Source organism: Meleagris gallopavo, chromosome 10, assembly GCF_000146605.3.
Source record: "Meleagris gallopavo isolate NT-WF06-2002-E0010 breed Aviagen turkey brand Nicholas breeding stock chromosome 10, Turkey_5.1, whole genome shotgun sequence".
NCBI lineage: Eukaryota > Metazoa > Chordata > Aves > Galliformes > Phasianidae > Meleagris > Meleagris gallopavo.
The window spans coordinates 4,786,718-4,806,551 of record NC_015020.2 but is presented as its reverse complement, the minus strand read 5'-3'; the positions used below and the strand labels follow the sequence as shown (position 1 = coordinate 4,806,551).

The 19,834-nt window shown below is 44.4% G+C and overlaps 1 long non-coding RNA gene across 1 annotated transcript in view; it reads right to left on the bottom strand.

Moving 5' to 3' along the window:
• LOC109369207 overlaps positions 1-17,006 on the bottom strand; it is a 28,551-nt gene extending 11,545 nt beyond the window's left edge. The window contains exon 1 of the long non-coding RNA XR_002117916.2: positions 15,779-17,006. This is a non-coding gene — a long non-coding RNA (uncharacterized LOC109369207). The remainder of the gene's footprint in view (positions 1-15,778) is intronic.
• Positions 17,007-19,834: the final 2,828 nt, after the last annotated feature.

The following is a 19,834-nucleotide window of genomic DNA, read 5'->3' as shown; positions in this document are numbered from 1 at the left end:
GCACACACAGTATTGGGTACTGTCCACTAACACAGCAGCTGAGAAATGTGCCCTGGTAGTCAGTTATCACTTTCTGAATCTGCCGTGAAAGAGGTGAATCAAAATGGTTCCTCAAGAACAGATCCTGGCTGGGTTTTTCAGTCTGGGTGCTGACAAACAGCCGTTTTCCATCTCTGCATCTGGTGATTAGTTTTATTCAGCTGAGAGACATGTAGTTGGACATTGCTCATGGTTTCTGTGAAAAACATGGTCTCATTTTCTTGGTCTATCGAGTGGGACATATGGGAGCTGGATTCCATCTTTCATTAGATCTTGGAAATTGTGTCCTCCTGCAGCAATTAATTAGCATGATGTTCTTGGCTGCTAATGTTTGCTTTCAGATTTTAGTGGCAATAGACTTGGCAACATAAATTTTTGGAGAATGGTCTAATGGTTAGCCCAGGCCTGCACACAGCTTTCTTCAACCCATTAGCATTTATAGAATTCCCTTACGTGTACAGAAAGGTCCCTTAATTTCTGTCCTTGTCTCGGCTCTTCCTTTGAAAAATAAATATATAATAGTTCTTTCTTGCATCTCAAGGCAGATAAATTACAGATACTGAGCCCCTTCTACTACAGGAGAGGTCAAGTAGTAACAGGTAGTCCTCCACCTCTTTCTCAAGATGGGGAATCTATTCTGCAAAGCGTTTCTTTGATGCTTCCATATTTGAAGTATTTAGTGGTTGAATACCTTTCTGTTTGCTCACTTTCAGTTTGTTCACTGTAGATATTTGGAGGTTGTAAATATCTTTATCTGTAAAAAGGACAACTATGGAAAAAAGGCTCTATTTCTGTAAGTAATTTGATCGAGGTTTGTACGATGTATGCATCCCTCAGGTGATACCTCCCTTGTGTGCTCATTTTCAAACTGTGTCCTCCCTAAACTGCCGTGATGAACAGCAAAACCACACGCTTTTAACCTCTAAATGAAATCCACAGATGTCATCCATAGCTATGTCAATAATATTTATAATGTTATATAATTACAATAATTCCTGGCTGAAAAATAGTTATAACTACAAAACATTTCATGTTTCATTTATCTAGGGGAGATGCAAACAAAACATAAAAGATATAGCCAGATGGTCCTACAGAGAATAACACATCTGCCATGGGGAGGAACACAAAGCTCATCTTTGGTATCCACTGAACACTAACGCAGGGCGGAATTTTCAAGGGGAGGGGAAAGGAGGAATATATTTCAATGCACAAAAATATTAGTGCCATTTTATAGCTGTGCTGGTTAATACTACTGCAAATAAGTAGTTTTGTGTGTAGCAGCTCACTTAAGTGGTCATTACTGTATGCAATTTGAACTCACAAAAGGCATATTACAAAGCTTTTTGAAACAGATGTGCTCCTCCCTCCATTTAAAACAAAATTAGTCTGTGGTGTTAATTTAGGCAACCTTTGCAGTCACTAATATACAATCACACACTATTTAAACATGTCTGAAAAGGAATTAGGACAAGAAAATGAAAGTACCACTAAAGAGTAGTTGCAGTGTTTGATGTTCCTTCCAGATAGCTTGTTCTCATTTAAATAAGAATGGGCTGAGAAAATGCAAAACATTACCGTAGGACTGTCTCCTCACTTGGTGTAGCTAGGATTTATAACAAACACTCTGGGACTGAGCCTCGATTTCACACCTGCCAGACAAATACTTTCCAACCCTCTATTAATTAAAAACAATAATAAAATAAGAAGCGGAGCTGAATAATTGATGACGAACTAATCCTATACGACCAGTATTTTAATGCAACACTTTTTCACACTTGGGGCTCCTGCCCTTCCCAGCCCCTGGTACAAAGGGCAGGAGCATGGCCTTAACACAGCACTGATTCAGCTGCCTCGATTTCTCCCATCAGCTCAAGTGCAGCAGTCTGCTCTGAGCTGGTCCTGTACTCAGCATTCAGACTCCAGCTCTGTCACTATCAGAACTGCCTTTTACAGATCACCATAGAGGAATTTGCCGAGCACTAGCTGAAAGACTTATTGTACTACTAATAAGGAAGGTATAAATACCATTACAATTCTGACTTGTACTTTTAAATGCCATGAAATCTCACGTTAAGGCCCTGCCTTGCTTCCCCCTAAGTACTGCCAGGTACACTCAGATCACAGGCTGCAGCAGCTCCTGGATCACACAGCACTTTGGGCAGCTCCAGCTTCTTGCTCAAGCTCCTTTCCCAACAGCCTGGTCATCACAAGGGCTGCAGACGAGGGCACTGAAGAGAGGTTTAAGCACTGAATTATAGCTCCTGTTAAGCCTAACTCTTCAGACTATTCCTATCAATCATTGATAGAAAACAACTTGGTTAGTACATACATTTATATAAGGCAGCCACGCATCTTCAGTTCCCAAGTGGCTTGTGACATAGAATTTTAAGATCCACTATGTGGATGTAAGTTTATATTTGAAAACTGAAACCACTAAAGGCTGTATTAAAAAAATCCTTATAATTAAGAATTGTAGAGCATCGATGTATATTACCAACAGACAAATACAGACCCTTCATTTTATGGAAGAGCATCCTCCTAGTTTGGGCACAACAATCTTCAAAACTATTTGTTCTCTCTTTGCATTTTTTTAAACTGTAATTAATGAGATATGAGAGAAATATTGTTTAGATGTAGACTATGGGACTATAATACGCAATGCCATCATGAGAAAAAAAGACCTAAATATGACAGCAGAATTGCTCGCATAGCCATCCACCAGCCAAAAAGGAACTGCTGTCACTATGGGTATCTATGCATTATGTAAACTTCTTTTTTAGTGAGGGTGGCTTAGTAACTTCCACTGCAGGTGGGCATTACAGCCTTAATTGATTTCTAACGGCACAACCTGTATCCTTCACAAAGACATGTCCATTTTGCAAGGTTATTGGCTTTCAGCATACCTCATAAGATGTTCTAACGAGACAGATGTTTCACACAGATTGATGTCTATTGATATTGCATTAGTTCATCAGGGTTACAAATCATATTGCATTGCACTACATTTCACATTTGCTGCATCATGACAAGAGGTTTATAATATCCACTCTGGGGCATATAAAGTGCCTGCTACCTATCTGTTGGATTAATAATTTAAGAAATTGTTGGGAAATCATATCTAATTAGTAGGATCTGCACTCAACAAGTGCCCTTTGATTTAAATTGTGTTTGTATTTTGATAGGTATTGATTTTATGAATAGGAGAAATGAATAATACATTTTGCATTTCTCCACATTTAGCAGCAATACTCTAAGAGAAATAATGGAGGGAAGCTGCCTCTTTGGGGACTGGATGCCTTTTGCTAGAAATCTTTGGGGCAGTTAAAGGCACCCCTAAATTGCACAGAGTGGTTTGATCCCTTTTTCTTCTATTGATTTGCTGCATCATCTTGGACACATCACTCAGCTTCTCAAATTTCCAATTTGCAGGATGGAAATGGAATAGTTTCTCATCAGTCTGCAAATGGCTGTAAGATACAGGAAGAAAAGGAATACCTGCATCCACACAGGTATTATTCAAACCCAGCATGTCATCACCACAAGGATGTATGGTGTGGTCAAGCAGCAGTGAGGTAGGGAGCCAGCAGGGCTCTGCTGGTACTAGAAGCACACTCCATCACCAGGGCGACCCTGTATACCTCCACAGCAATAGGGTGGCATGAATATCATGTCACATATTTGAATCTAACCAAGCCGCTTCTGCTCCTGCCACTAGCACCCAGCTCTGGCTATGTTAACTACATACTTCCCTGAGTGAATTCATAAACAAAGATTACTTTGTTTTCTGTGACTGGATACCAATCCCTCTGAGCAGGAGCAAAGAACAGGGTGCAGGCTGTAGTACACACATACCCCTGCCATCTCCCAGGAGAGCAACCACCCCACCAACAGGTCCATGACCCTACTCAAGCATGGTCAGAGAGAGAAGCAAAGACAGGCAAACCATTACCAGAATTAAAATGAAATCAGAACATACACAGGTATATACAAACATAGGTTTCCAGCACCCACTCACTAATACAAATGTAGACCCTATGAGATAACCATAATTAAAGAAAACCTTTATTTTTTTTTACCCAGTATGCCAGCTCTGATTAGAAAGAAAAACTGTAGGCTCCACTGTGCTGCACAATAAGCATGGCATCAGAGCAAGCATCAAAGTGGCCCCACAGCTGCTGGCAAACAGTACCGTCATAAGAGAGACAATGAAAATACAATCAGTAGAAATAGCATTTCCCCCGTAACATAAACACCACAGACATTCCCTTAATACAAAGAGAAGAGGGATCAACAGTGACAGCTTTAAATTTGCCAGGTATCATGGGAGGACTGCAAAATACATCCTCCCTGAACCGAGCCGGAGGAGCAGAACGAGCCAAGTCACTCTGCTCACAACAAAGACATCCCTTTCATACATCTCAGGGAGTCAGCAGGCTTAATTTTTTTGTTTGTATTTAACATCTGCTTCAGCAAGATGTGCTGAAATATCTATTAGTGCCTGTTTTGTGTAGACACAGCCCACTGCCATCAAATCACTTTAAAGTCTTCAAAAAAATAGAGATGATATTTAAGATGTTTAATTACTGTTTGAATCAACACCTTCCAAAAAGGACGTGGAGCAGCCAAGTGGGAGCTGGGACCCACAGCCCTGCAGTGGAGGGAGCGTCGCTGCTGGAAGAGCATTGGAGCCCTCAGCCTCACAAGGAAAGGCTTAAATAATGCATGGCAGGTTTCTTTGTGATGTCTTTCCTCTTTTTTTTTTTTTTTTGTTAATATTTTACATTCTTTCAGAAGTATTACCTGTATGTTAAGGCCCATATTCATATCAGCGTGAACAACAAGCAACTGCTCTGCTTTGCCTATTTAATTCCAGGCAGATTTAGAGAAATAGAGGCCTGGCAACACACGGCTGAGGTGCCCAAGAGCACAGAGAATGGGTCTGTTGGAACATTTTTTTTCTCCCTTTTCTCATTAAAGTTTCATCTGAAGAATTTTTGTGGGAGCCTTAGCAGGTAAAATAGCACTCGTCACTTCTTGGTTCACAGGCAGCAGCAGCACAGAGGAGACCAGCATCAGGCAGACAGTATTCTGATGCCCGCTGTGCCTCCCTGTAGCAATCATTCACCCTCCTCAGGGTCTTTTCACAAGAGATGAGCAATATTAATTATCTTGAAGTATTTTAGGAGGGTGGATACTGGAGAACTTCTCACTCATTTCACAAGATATTTCACTTTCCAAGTAAATTACAAATGGTCACAATGATCTTCCCTTTAAGGGAACGCCCGATACCTCCTGGGTTACCTAGATGCACAGTTCAGTCCCTAGCAAAGCCAACACGAGAACCATATATGCTTTTATGAATGCTGAAATGGTCCATGAATCTCAAATACTATTGCACTCCGTTTTAGAAGTCTTTTATGTGCTTTCCTTCAATAAATACATGTATTTGGCTCTGGATCTCAAGGCCCCTTTCGAACTGCATATCTCTTAGAATCTTAATAGAAAATTACTGACATGAAACTGAAAATAAATCCTTTTAACAAATAGGAAAATTCTATATTTCACTAAGGAAAGTGTGATTTAAAGGAAAACACAGGCTTTTGCGACATCTAAACCCTGCATATTTTCTGCAGAGCGTGCCACAGCTATTGACATACTGTTGGTTTTATACATCCCAGGATGCATGAATTATTACTGTCGCTCAACATTTTATATTCCTAGTTCTATAGCCTATAGCAACACTTACCGCTGGCTGGTGCAGACTATAGCAGACCTCTGGCAATGCCTCTTATTGATCAAGCACTGCTCAGTATTTTCCTGCTAGTAATGCAAAGACATCCTAATTCTCTAAGACAGAAAACCCACAAATTACTGTGCTTGTGTTCTCCAGTCCTTTTCAGAGATGTGAGACATGAAACACATTACAGATGCCTTCTCCCCCATTGGGAAGCAAACCGATAGTTGTCTTATAAGCTTCAGGTACTACAAAAAAGACATACACCACACAATAATGCTAAAGAACAAAGCTGACTGAGTACGCCTAACGAATAGTGCCAGCATGCGAGCTGGTTATGAAAGGGACCTCGGGAGTGAAAGAAGCATCCTGATGAGATTCAATGGGCTTGTCGTGACAGGTTTATTAGCTTCTTTAAAAAGGACCTTGCAAAAGTGAATAATACAGAGACCACAGCAGCAGAAAAACTACATCCAATGTGTCTGCATTTATGGATTCACAGGAGGTGAACTAGCTCAGCGCTCACCTGGGTGAAATCCCCTGAGGACACCAAGAACATGAGTTAGTGTAAATAATAAAACAGGCACTGCGAGTCACAGGGTAGCAAGGGCACCATGACTACACAGAGCTATGGTGAGCTGCCCAGGGCTCAGCGCACAGCCCTGCAGGTAGAGGGCTGCCCTCACTGCCCAGAGCTTCTGCTCTGCTCAGGGAGCATCCAAGCAGCTGCCGTTCTGTGCAGGGGCAGAGGGGAAACTAGAAAAGCAGCAGGTGGGGAATCAAGGAGTGGCAGGTGTTAATGCAGGCACTTTAACTCCTTTAGACAGAAGCTGCTTTATTTCACATCTATGTGGTTTGTTGGTTTTTTTTGTTTGTTTGTTTATTTCTTGAATCTTCAAGTTCTAGCTGCAAAAAACATCACCATAAATAAGTTTGTTACCAGCATCTTTGTTTGTTATATATGCATCTTGCAGTTGCTTTCTGAAACTCTTTACTCCTTTGCAGCAGCACATGAGCTGGATTCACTTGATGCCAAGACCTGGCTGGGGCAAATGAGCACAGGTGCCCAGAGGAGAGGAGCACAGGAAAACATCAGCCTAGCCAACCTGAGCCAGCTAAGAGCTTGCCCAGGGCCAGACCAGGTTCTGCCCCAGCCTCATGGTGTCTTTCCTTGCAGCATACCCTGAGGAGCATCTGCCTGCTTGTCCTGGAGCTGCAGCATATCTGTGCTTCACACAGCACTCCCTGGTCACAGAGCCAGTTGCACATTAGCTGTGCAATGAAAACCCTGCGTGTAGCCCATCTCCTTGCTGGTTGCCACCCTGCTCCTTCCTTTCCTTGAAGAGCCAGCTCACTCCTGGAATGTGGCACTGCCAAGGGCTCTTCTCCCAGCCCTGAGGGCAGGTGTGGGGCTGCCATGGAGCAGAATGGGCTCCTCTGCTTGGTCCATGCTTCCTTCCTTACTGTCCCCATTGTCCTTCCCCGCTGTTTCACACAGTATTGCTCCCACCCGAGGAGGTCCCAGCATCTCTTTGTTCCCTGGCTCCATCCCTTGGGAGGCATCAGCGGGTGATGAACCATTTCATCCGAGCGCTGACTGCATCTGCTGCCTTTGCACAATGATAGACCGGCTGACGTGCTCCCAACAAGCCGCTCTCCACCGATTTACCCGACAAGTTTTTATCATCACTTGAAATACAGCACCACAGCTCTGCATCTGCAGCCGTCCCCGGAGTCCCAGCAGCACGGCCATTGGGACGGCTCCGGTCGAGCTCGACTGAGCGCAGAAGGTGACTTCTGTCGCTGAGGCATTTGTCATCGGGGTAAGCGGGCAGCGCTGCACTAGCAAAGCCTCTTCTTTGACATCCAAAGAGTTAAGCATGGCTGCACATGAATTAAATACTTGCCAGCAAACAAAAATATTTTGCTTTTCCAAGACATCATCCCAGTGGTTTCGTTGCTGCCTTTTGAAGGCATGGCATTTACTCAACAAATCTGTTCAGCTCTTGAGCCCATCCAAGAGGAGCAGGTTAATGGCAAAAGCTACCCAATCAGTCCCAGAAGCACATCATGCCTCAGTGGCTGCTTTTGTCCATGGGGAAGCAGTTCTCCACTCAGTCCACACTGATGAAATGCACAAACCTACTGCTGAGGGCAGCTCTCCATTACCCCCCAGTGTTCAGCCCATCGGCCTCACAAGCCCGTGGTGCTCACACCTGGCACAGCACTACTCTGGAGCACACAGAGCAGCCCACAATCACAAGAAGGGTAGAGAAAGAGGAAGCTCATGCTGCAGGTCTGCCAGAGCCACATCCTGAATGGACAGCCAGGGAGGCTGGGACAGGCACCAAGCTCCACATTCACTGCAACACCATACACTGCATAGCCCAACACAGCCTTTGGGTTGCATAGCACAAGGCAACGTGTATGTACAAACACATATAGTTACATAAATGTACTTCACATGCATGGCTGAGCATGCATCAAATATATATGTATGGTACACGTGACAGTAGTCCCAAATTTTCAGTAAAATATAGAACACATATATATTTGTGAATGTGTATGTGCAAACAGATCACAACATCTGCAGATAACTTACCAACTGAAATCAGATTTTTAAAGCTCTCCAGATCCCTACTTTAGAATCTTTCAGTGTTTTACATGTTTGGGAAGAGTCTAATTTTATCTCAGTAACATCAACGCAGTTACTAAGATACAAGAGCTGAGGCCCACCATGTTTTTCTGTGAAACTTCATATCAAATTGAATAAAATGTATTCAATTTCTGCAAACAGTGGATTAAATTTTTTTTTCATAAAGAGCATTTCAATAAAATACTTCACGTTACTTAATGATTTGTAGTTATATTTGTGAAGATTAAAAACACTTACTGTCTTTCCATGATTGATAATCAATTTTTAAGCAGCTGTTATTTTTGCTATAATTACACAAAAGTAATCCAAGCTGCTGAAATCCTATACATACAGCCAAACTATGTAGATTACACCAAAAGTGATGCCTCCTATTTCCATGGAAAGCACAACAACTCCAAAAAGCACAGTAACACTATTTTATAGAGCAAATTCTCAACTACAAAACACTATTTCTCTACACAGTCACCACCATTAGCTGTACGTTTTTGCCAGTGATAAACAAGAGCCTGCATATCATGCTCATAAAAATCTGCAACAGTAGAGGTAAACCACTGCCACTGTTGCCACTGCTAAAATGCAGAGCCCACAGCCACACTGTGCTCACATCCACTGTTTGATCTCCATAACCATTTAGCAAGTGTTGAGGAATGTCAATGGGTGCCATATTTTCTGCACAGACAAATTCAATGACACCTTTGTTCCATACATGCTTCTATGTCAGACACCATTCTGTCAGACTGCCCCTCTGCTGCCATCTGTCACATGACAACAAAAACGTGTGGAATACTGGTGGGAAGGTTCAACTTCTATTGCCATAACACCAGGATCTGCTTCTGATGTTGTGGACTGACATCATAAAATCAGAGGCATTATTTTCAGAGCAACTCTTGTATTTCATGCTCTGAGAAAGAAAGTACATATGGGGAGGTGTGAGATGCTGGAGTCCTAGGTATTTTGGACAAACTAAAATCTTTGGAAGTTGGAGGCCATAGGCAACCCTCCAGCAAACTATGCAGTAAGGAGGAACTTGAATAATGACGTTGGTTGCCCATTCACCTGGAGACATGAACCCACCATGCCTGGGGCTGATGGCATGGTTCTATAAAAAAGTAATGATATCTAGGAGAACGATCTCCTAGGTTCATTGTGAACATTTGTGTCTTCTATTTGCAAATGTGATGCTTCAGCCAACAGATAAAAACAGAAGAATCATTCCTCTTCCGTCTGCAGCTGATGGGGCTTTTCCTCCTCTTCATTTCCACCTCTTTCTGCCCAACTCCTTCACCTCTCACCCAGGCTCCCTAAGCTTCCTACCATGCCAGACTTTAAAGCAATTTGTGTTAATCTATTGTGGCTAGAGAGGCTCTTTGTCTTCCTGCAGCTCAGTAGGAAGAAAATGCAGTGGCGCCACTCTAACTGATGAAGGTTTATTCAGGAATAGCTCAAGCTCATTCAGAGGCTTCGTCCTGCAGCCCTGTACAGAGCAGAAGCCCTACACCATACAGACCACTGTGGCGTCTGACAGCACTGTCAGCAGCCCTGCCTTCCCTGATCCAGGCACCTTCACAAACATTAACTGCGTTAGGTTGTTACTGCTACACCAGGCTGTGCCCTGGTCTCACTACATGTTAGAATGGCAGAAGCTGGTTGGGCTCAGCACGGCACTTCCAATGCCTGTAGATCTCCTGTCATCCACACAGTACTGCTCAGATGCAGGCAGCGTGCACCAGCTCACACAGCAGCTCATAAGCACAGCTGTATTGTTAGCACCGCAGAAGCCATCACTGCGTCATCTGCCTTTACGGCTTTCCTGGAATATTCTTTATATTCTGTGGTCTGTACCAAAGGCTGCACCTGGAACATTAACTCTCTCTTAGCAGACTTGACGTGTTATTCCTGCCCGGAGAGAAATGCACGACCTCCCTGTTAAATATAACATATTGATTTTTAAATAGCTTTGATGAGTTGGAAAGTGATGCGGAAATGGGATCAGAGCATTTATCAGAGCTCTCCTCTGTGAGAGCAGCTGATGTTTCAGATGATCCAAGGACAGCATTTTGGCATCTCCGAAAGACAAGTCCAAGGCACATGGAAGATGTGCTATTAACTGTCATCCAGCCCAGGTCCAGAGCTCATTTCCAACAGGCTGAAATGCTGAGCGAAACATTTTCACATCTCATCTTAAATCTTTGTATGGACACTTATTCATGGCTGAGGTTTGCTTTCATTTACAGTAGTAGGGTGGAACTCTTTGGACTGCTCTTTCACAAGGGTGCTATCAGTTTACTCCTTACTGAAGTTGATTGAGACTTTGGCTTTTTTTAAAGCAAGAGCAAGTAATTGCATGGGAACTTGTTTTCATCATTCCCATCTGTAATTGTAAGAGGGCACAATAAGAGCTGATATATTCTACAAACACCTCAAAAAAAAAAAACAACAAACATTGTCTCTGATAAAAGTGCACTGATTTCAGTAACCTGGTTATCACCAAATCTTTGGATGAAAGCACTGAGTGCATATTTAATTTTAAAACCTCAGCTCCTCTAAATCACAATAGCTTTTTTCTTTCTGACAGTAACAAAACACATCAGATAGCTCTTCTTTTTAAATGGAAGGGGAAAAAAAAAAGAAAAAAAGAAAAACAACCCCAACAATAAAAAGATCTACAGCTCAGTGTGTGGCCAGACAGGACATTACTTCATCTTTTGTGATGGTTTTTGATAGATCTGCGGAGATTCAGCCAGGACCTGGTGCCTGCTCCTCACACACCCTGAGCTAAAAGGAGAAAAGCTTCTGCGATAGTGCCGAGGGCTGCAAATCACACTGTGCTCCCACCTGAGGAGTGGGAAAACTGAGAACTATTGAGCTCTGTCCTGTTTATCCATTGTTTCATTTTTCTTTTTTCTCCTCTCTCATTTTCATTTCCTTATCTCTATTTCTTCCATTCCTCCACTATTTCTAATCACTTCCTTCCCTACCGCTTTCTCCTGCTTACTCATCCTATTCTTCTCTTCTGCTCCTTCCTCTAGAGGCAAGGTGGGCAGTGCTGGGAGTTAGCACGACTTCCTCACCTAACCCAGGACAGGCCAACAGTGATATGGCAAGTAGTGCTTGAAAAATGTCACAGACCTGCTCCTCTCCTCTCCCCAACAGGAAAAGGCAATTTTTAATTTACTTCAGATCAATATTCAGAGGCACAACCCCTATGCATTTCAACTAGTTTGAGAAGACTGTGGGACATGGGAAATGTTTTCTTGCACAATTCTGCAAAAATTAACCCCAAGAATTTGGTAAGCTCTATCACACAGACTGTACTCCGTCCCTTCTTTTTACATACTTATTCAAACACTGAATATATAGGTATATATACAGAATATTTACTGGAGAACGTCTTCCTAAGCATTCTTAATGCCATTGGTTCAATTTTCTGTCTTAAGTCACACCTGGGACAAGGCAGTAAGAGCCAACAGGAGCTCCCACAGGAGCCCAAGCTGCACTCTAACCACCCCCCACCACCACGCCTTTGCCCAGGCAGTACTGTACATCTCAGAGTTAATGCCAGCAGTGCACTCGCAGCTACAATGGCGCCCAGCTAACAGCATTCAGACGCACGGAATGATGAAGGTGCTGGCAAGGTTTTATGTGCTTCCTTTAAGCGCAGGAGCTGCTGCTCTTTGTCCCTCACATCCTTTGTGTCAGAAGCAGTGCGACACTAATAAATCTAAAACATTTTGAGATTCATAGCAAGGGCTGCAGCCTCCGGATGGAATTCATAAACATGTGCTGTAATTGCTTCTGCACAAGGAAGCGCAGGGAGAAGGCATCTCTTTTCCCTCTTCATGAGCTGGAAGCAGCTCCATTTCCCTGCCTGGGATGTCCCTGAGAGCCACAGCACCAGTTATGCCCAGTGGGTCAGGCTATCACCAGCCCACAGGGGCAGCTCTACTGCATCATGCCGATCCACTCAGAGAGCAAAAGAGCTCATTGGGATGCTGCTTCTGGGAGTATTCATGACTATTTATATAAGGCAGCAGCATGGCTTTCAAATCTGGCAATGCTTACACTTTGCAGTACTCAGATCTGCTACACAATTAGGATTTGGGGTTAGATTTCTTTTTAGAGACTTACATAACCTCAGACAGTGCTTTGCTCAGGCTGTCAGTCATACGGTTCCTAGAATCATTACTTAAACATTAGGGAATTTCACACCCAATGTACAGCAATCTGTTTTACTCTGAAAACTAGACCATGCTGTAGTAAACAGGTTTTTTTCCTGATCTTGTGCCATGTCATTCGGCAGGAATACTCAGGTGTTGGAGGCTTGCATCCTGCCTGCAGGCACAGAATGGTGCTTGGGTTACACTGGGGGATTGGGACAGAGAGAAACATTAATTTCTTGGCTCATCAGACTATCTCCCTCCACCTTTCTCCACCCACTTGCCAATCTGGTACCTCCAGCTTCTCAGTGAGGGAGTATGAGAAGGAAACTGTAGGGATTTACTTTGTATGACAAACTACTTTGATTTAGTTAATACAGGCTCATACCTTTCTATGGGTCTGCCCTCTAGGAATAATGATCAGATTTCCAGGGCTTTGGAGTAGATTTTCCAGCACTACTAGGGAACCCATCAATAGAAACATTGACAGGTTTGTGAGAGAGGGGATCAACCTGCAAATTCTCTAACCAAGAGCCTGTCTTTTCATGCTTCCCAGTGACTTTGCACTCTCAGACATTGAAGGCAATATTAAATTTCTGGAAGAACACTTTAAGTTATGAATATAAACATTTACCATTGAAAATTATTTGTTGGCTTTTTTCTCCTCTCTGCTTCTTACAATTAAAATAAAATATAGGGAAATACTGGAATTGTGAAATCACAGTTTGAACCCCAAACAGCATGGCTAGAGGATGCCCCTGGCTGCCGCACTGGCCCATCGGACACATACTGTCAGGGAGCTCGGCCTTCACTGCCCCACACAGCTGGGCCACTGTGCTGTGTGCACTGCACAGCCTCACGCATGGGCACACACTTTCTGCAAAACACGGTGGTTATTCTTAACACAAGCTTGTTTGAATTGCATAACGCCAACAGAGTGCCTCAGCTTGAAAAAAAGTCACATTTTATATCCTTTATCAATCACAGTGCTCAAGTTTGGAGCATCCAGATTGCGTACTCACTGGTTCTTAGTCAGCTCCCGCATTTGCATTTTGACAGTGTTTTTCAACCCAGGAGCTGGAGCGATGAGCAAGCTATGATCTGGCACATTAAAAACAGGAACCGCTGCTCACGTGTCCTGCGCAGGAGCAGCCCACGTCCACGGGGACAGCCAGGCAGAGCTCCCAACAATGCGCGTGGGATGTCTGCCCACAGAGTGAGGCTCTGCCTTTCTACGTGGGGACAGGTTGCCACACTGACAGCCTTCTGGCTTGTTATTGTCCAAAGAGGGAAACTGCTTTCTTATCGCTTTACTCCAAAGCTGTCCTTAGGAAATAATAGTAGGTAAAAAATAAAAAATAAAAGAAAATCAGTACCCGATTTGTTTTTCTACGTAGAGATATGCAGAAATATCAAAGGATATGGGTATAAAGGAGAGTCAGGTCATGCTCACCATATTCCAGGTTAGCCAGGCATAGCCATATCCTAACACTGGCACTACCTGCGTCCGTGCTAAGGTCTGTTCTGCAGACCGTGGAGCCATCCCAGCCAGCGCTTCTCACACACCACAGACCAGAGTGTGGCAGCCCCACACCTGTGCTGGCTGCAGGAATGCTGGCACTACAGTGCCTGCTCCTGGCTCTGCTGCTTCCCACCCACAGCACCAGGGAATGGGACCTGTAGCACAACAGCTGCTTGTGCACAAAATGACCCAGAATGCAGACCAGGCCTGAGAGGGCTGTAGGACCATTTGCTTCCAGCCAGGGCCACATCTCATCACTTCCACACAGCTCAGGGGTACTGCATAACAACTACCTCTGTCTGAGGTTCATAGAATGATCTGGACTGGAAGAAACTTTTCCAGTCTTCCCAGACTATACCATTTCCAGCAATCACAGCATCATTCAGCAGTCCTAGATCCACACAGCAGGTCAGGTCTACAAGATACAAAATATCTCTGTAAACCCAATGATGCAGCTGAAGGAGGGCAGCAGCATGGGTCCCCGCCTGTTCTCCAGCAGTCAGTCTCAACAGGTGAGTGACCCTCAGTGCTCCACTGCAGCTAACTGCAGCCCTCAGCATTGGGTAGCCATTTGTTCTCTATTACCTCTTCCGGAGGAATCTGAGCTGTTACATCTATTTTTCCCCACCTCTTTCTGAAGCAAAGCATCCATAAAAGGGTTCACAGTGCATCAGCTGTCCATGCCCAAAGAAACAACTTTGAGTCCTGGTGACAGTTGGGTGTCACGGGTGCACAGGCACTGGCAAAGACCTTGTCCCATTGAGAAGGGCAGCTCCAAGACCCGAGAAGACACTGTGGTGCACAGGACAGCTCAAAAACACATAGCCACTCCATAGGAATCTGCAGCTTAAGGCCGAGCTGAACCTAGGGCAGCTCCTCCACAGTGGAGACATGAGGAAAGGAAGAAGCTGCACACTGAGAAGCCTAATTGCATTTGCTCTGCAGGCTCTGTAACATCAGTCAAACAAGTATGCCACTGCTTTTACTGCTCTGCAGTTGCCATTTACTATTTTCCTGGGAAATTGTCCAGAAAAAGGGATGCTACCTAGAAGAAAGCACTCCCACACCACAGCAGTGCTGCAGAAAAACCAGAAGAACCCCAGCCACTAAACTTGCATGTGAGACCTGGAGCAGCAGCAGAGAAGGAGGTGCCTCAGTACCCCACAGGCACACCTGAGCCAATGTGAACCAGAGCCATCACTGCCCACACAAAGAACATAATTCAGTGAGAAAGGGAATAAGCCAAGCCTGAGCTCCACAACCCAAAACCACTGGGGTTGCTGAGGACTGAAGGAAGCAGATGCTGCCCACTCCTCAGCCTTAGCACTCTGCAGGGCTGGCACTGTCCCAGGGGTGAAAATGCCACAGAGCAGGCATGAATTTGCCAAAGATCTCTCTTCTCTCACAATGGCTCTTACCCTCTAGAGAGCTCACCTGCTATAAGGCAGCACCTTAATTCTTAATTACCCTTCTGCTAGAGACTCAAAGCAAGCAGAGTTATTTAATTTTTATAACACTTCAACAAGGTAAGGGTGAAAAAAGAGAAGAGCAGTTCTGAGTCATCCCATTTTTATCACCGTTGTATTTTCTCTCCCAGTCAAAAAATAAATTAATTAATTAAATAGGACATACTTCCCTTCTCTGCTCCCTAAAAGGAAACACACATTTACCTGGACTACTTCCCATCAACATGTAAGCAGATCTTGATCAACTAGTCAACATATTCCCCTCTGCACAAAGAAGATCAGTCACAGAGCAGCCTCTCAGCTCTACTTATGGGCTCGGCAGGAGGGAGCAGGGGTCATGTTCAGCACAGGTGAGAGGGCACTTCCTTGATGCAATGTAAATCAGCTTAGCCAAGAAAACCTGTGCCTGTTACACCAGCACCTGGTTCTACTTTGCCAGAAAGATCAGCATTCATTTTTTTCCTGACGCATTTTCGTTTTCATCACTTCATCCCTTGTACTCAAAGCACCTCTGCAGAAATGTTCAAGTTCTTGTGTTGTGGTACCCAGCCATAGCACTGGGCAGAAATAACTAAGGCCACACAGCAAGCAAGAGAAGGGGACAAGGAGGCCATCACAGCTCCCGCCCAATGCACAACAAATTGCTCTGCCCAGGGCCAGATGTGAGCTGCTGCAGATTACAGAGCTATGTTTGTTGCACCACAGAGGTCTGCATCAGCTGGATCCTTACTTCTTCACATGTTCTGCTGGCTCTAGCTGCATAGCTCCTGAACACATGGTGGTTGAATTAACATTATTTTTTAATTTTAAACAAAATTAACCCATGTATTATTGTCCCTTTCTCCCTCTGTCTCTCAGATGGAATTTCTTATACTCATGTGAGTTTATTATTTTCATAGCACATATTGTCTGGACTAAGCTGTGTTTGAATCATCAAATGATGAGAGGGAAGCGAAGATTTAATTTCATGGTGGAATTAGGTCTGACATTTCCTTTTAACTTACACTACATCAAGGGTTAATAAGGTTACTATAACCTTAATCTTTGATAGCTCAACAATAGAATACTCTGGGATTAGTGCAAAAGCTGGATTTTAACTTTTAATCTCATTATTGTTGATAACCTTATCAACACTGCACCCCACCATGGAAGTGGAACAGGGAAACCTTAGACTCGACAGTCTCTTTCCATGGAGAAACATTTGGAGTTTCAGCAGAAGAGCCAGGGACAGTTGCTTGGTTGATGCCTGTAGTGAGGTTCACAGTTTGCAGTAAGGCTGAAACACAGCTTTTAAACTGCTTGTCAGAAATCTTTGCCAAGAAAAACACTGGTCCAGTGGCATATGTTGGTGGAGCAATGCAAGGTTGCTCTAATTCCCTTACTTTGTTTTTCCCTCCTCCCATGCGGCAGCTACTCCAAGAATCAGACCGCCAGTCTGGAAAGTTGAGATCCAGAAACTTACTGCTAATTATCGTGTTTACAATTCCCAACCTGTTTGTTGGTGCCAACAATCAAACTGCATTCTCTTGTGTGCACCAAAAGACACTTGCTGGCAGGAACTTCCCAAGGTTCCAGACTGGCTACATTAATTACTGTTAACTTAATTTTTGGGTACTGAGAAGTAGCTTTAATTAGCAATTTTATGGATTAAAATGAATTTCAAGAAACTGTGGTTTGACTTATAGACTGCTTACCAATCCTATAAGTACTTTATATAGAAACACTAGTGGTAGAAAATTTATATGTGGTCTGACAAATAAAATAGGCAGAGGTTTAATGAAAATCACAGCAGGAAATGAAAGGTTATACCTTCCCTTTGAAATCAAATAAGCAGCTCTAGAAAGGCAGAGACATTTTTTATCACTTTTCAGCAAACATTTGACCAGACAAAATAAACCAAATTCTCGCAGTGTATCGTTGAATCAGAGTATTCAAACCTTAGGTAATTTATCTATGTTTTAATGAATGCCTTTGGAAAAAAAAAACGTCACATATTCTATGAACTGAGTGAAAGAGAGCCCGAGCTCAAACAAGTGCAGGGCAGAGCCCCAGCAGGGATGATGCCATTTATGCCCTGCAGGTCCTAGGCTGGGACTCCTGAAGACATTTCTCTACTTAAGTACAATCAACTCAATTAGGAGTCATTTGAACAAAGCACGCATCCGCTGGAATCAGCTGAGAGCCACGCACCCCACGAGGGCCTCAGAGCAGTGTGGATGGAAGGATGATACCTCAGAGCCCACCACCACTTTGTCTCTGACCCAAACCTTCCACAGCAGCCCATGGTCAGGCTCTCTTTCCGTCCCACAGAGTGTTCTCCACCCTCTCACCCTAAGCCTCTCTCAAGCCACTTGCTGTGCTTCTGGCATTTGTCAGGCTGTGGCTACAGCCAGAGCCCTGCGTCATCATCCTGTGTGTGGGACAGCACTCAGCTGCTGGGGAACAGGAACTCCAGGACAAAATTTGATGGTGTGAACATCTGTGTGGGACTGGGAAAGCAGAGACAAAGAAGGCAGTAAGCCAAAAAGTAGAGTACTAAAAACCAACACCGGTTTTGACTTACAACAGGAAGAAATGAAACAAAACACATCAGTGCTTCCAGAGAGACAGCCTGGTCCTGCAGGAGGGAATTGGAAACCAGCACCTGAGAGCAGTCAGCTTGTACAGGGTGAAGTGAATACACTGAGCAAACATATGCCTCTTAGAATGGTCCCAGAGGGGCTGATGGACTCCTGCAGCATAGGGCTGCTCTGACCTGCCGACTGTGTGTGTAGGGTCTATGGGGTTGGGGCTGCCCCTTCCCCACACCACTGCCATGCCCTCAGGCAGCCCCTGGCCCAAGTGCCTGCACCCTGTGCAACCTGCAGGCCTCTGGAGGGAGTCTGCCAGCCTCCACCCCATTTATAATGCAGAAAGCAGAGAAGCTTCATTCTTCTCATTTACATAAAGCAGACATAAAACTGAAAGCAAAATAGCTTCAGAGCATATGGGCAAAGCACACAAGAGCCGGTGAGGAGAGGAGTGAGAAAGGACACAGCAAAATCTCTGTTTAGGTTGAGATTCACTGGGGGCTTTTGAGTGCCTCTACCGCTGCTAAGCCTGGGGACAGTGGGCCCCTGCCCCAAGGGCCTGTGTTAGGATCTCAGCTCAGCCTCGTACCTCTGCCCTGTGCCATAGCAGCCTGATGTGGGATGGGACTTAGTCACTGATCCATTTTTCTGAGTGAGAAAAGCATGACCGTCGAAAACCTTCCACAACAACACAGCCGAAAGGCAACAGCAGGCTTTAAGCTGGCTACACCTTACCACTTCTTCTCTTGAACTCTCCCTTTCCTCATACAACACAGCAGGCCATCCCCTCTGTGGAAGACGGTGGGCCAGCAGTCAGCAGAGGGACACTGCTGGACCCTGTCCACCCTCCCCATGTCCCTTCTCACAGCACAGCAAGCCTCAGCCATGTCTCCTCTCCCACATACCCAAGCCATCAACCTGGATGTCAACAAAAGCCCCATGGAAGCTGGTGGAGCTGTGGTGCCTCCCCGAGCCGTGTGCGAACCCAGTTATTTCCTACAAGTAATATATAAATAGATGCCGTCTCGTTATTGATGTACATTGTGCAGACAGTTGAGCTGGGGATGAATCTTGCTTGCTTTCCTTTTATGGCTGAGAAGCAGGATCCCAGAGCCTTTATCTGAAATCTCTGCACTTGTCAATCAAAGCTCACCAGGAAGGAGATTTTGCACTCTTAGGTCCTCGTTAACTGCCAGGCACCACTGCAGCCAAGTGGCCATGGGAAATGTCCACAGGAATAAAATGCAGCTCTGTATGTGTGTGCATGTGCGTATAAGCACATTTACATATAACAAACTGAAACCAAGCTAAAGCGGAACATTAACATTTTCAGCCTAATTTTTTAATTCTTTTTCATATCCCAAGACCAGGCTGTAATCTGGGCACAAATCTCATTTGACTTCATTATAAGCCACTGATTTACACTAATGGCAGGGCTGGAAAAGCAAAGCTCAGAGGATGGCGCCAGGCCCAAGCCTTCTCCCATCCTGTGGCTGCAGCGCATCAATACTGTGAGTTCAATTTGACGGCGAGCTCTAGCAAAGGCAAGTTATCGATATTTCGGAAAGCTGTTCCTCACACTTCTGAGCAGCAAACGGCCCATCACTAAGAAGACCAAACCCTTGTCAGCATGAGCTGACTTCTATGAAGTGAAATACCGACCTTACTGCTAGCTCCAGAGCTAATCGCA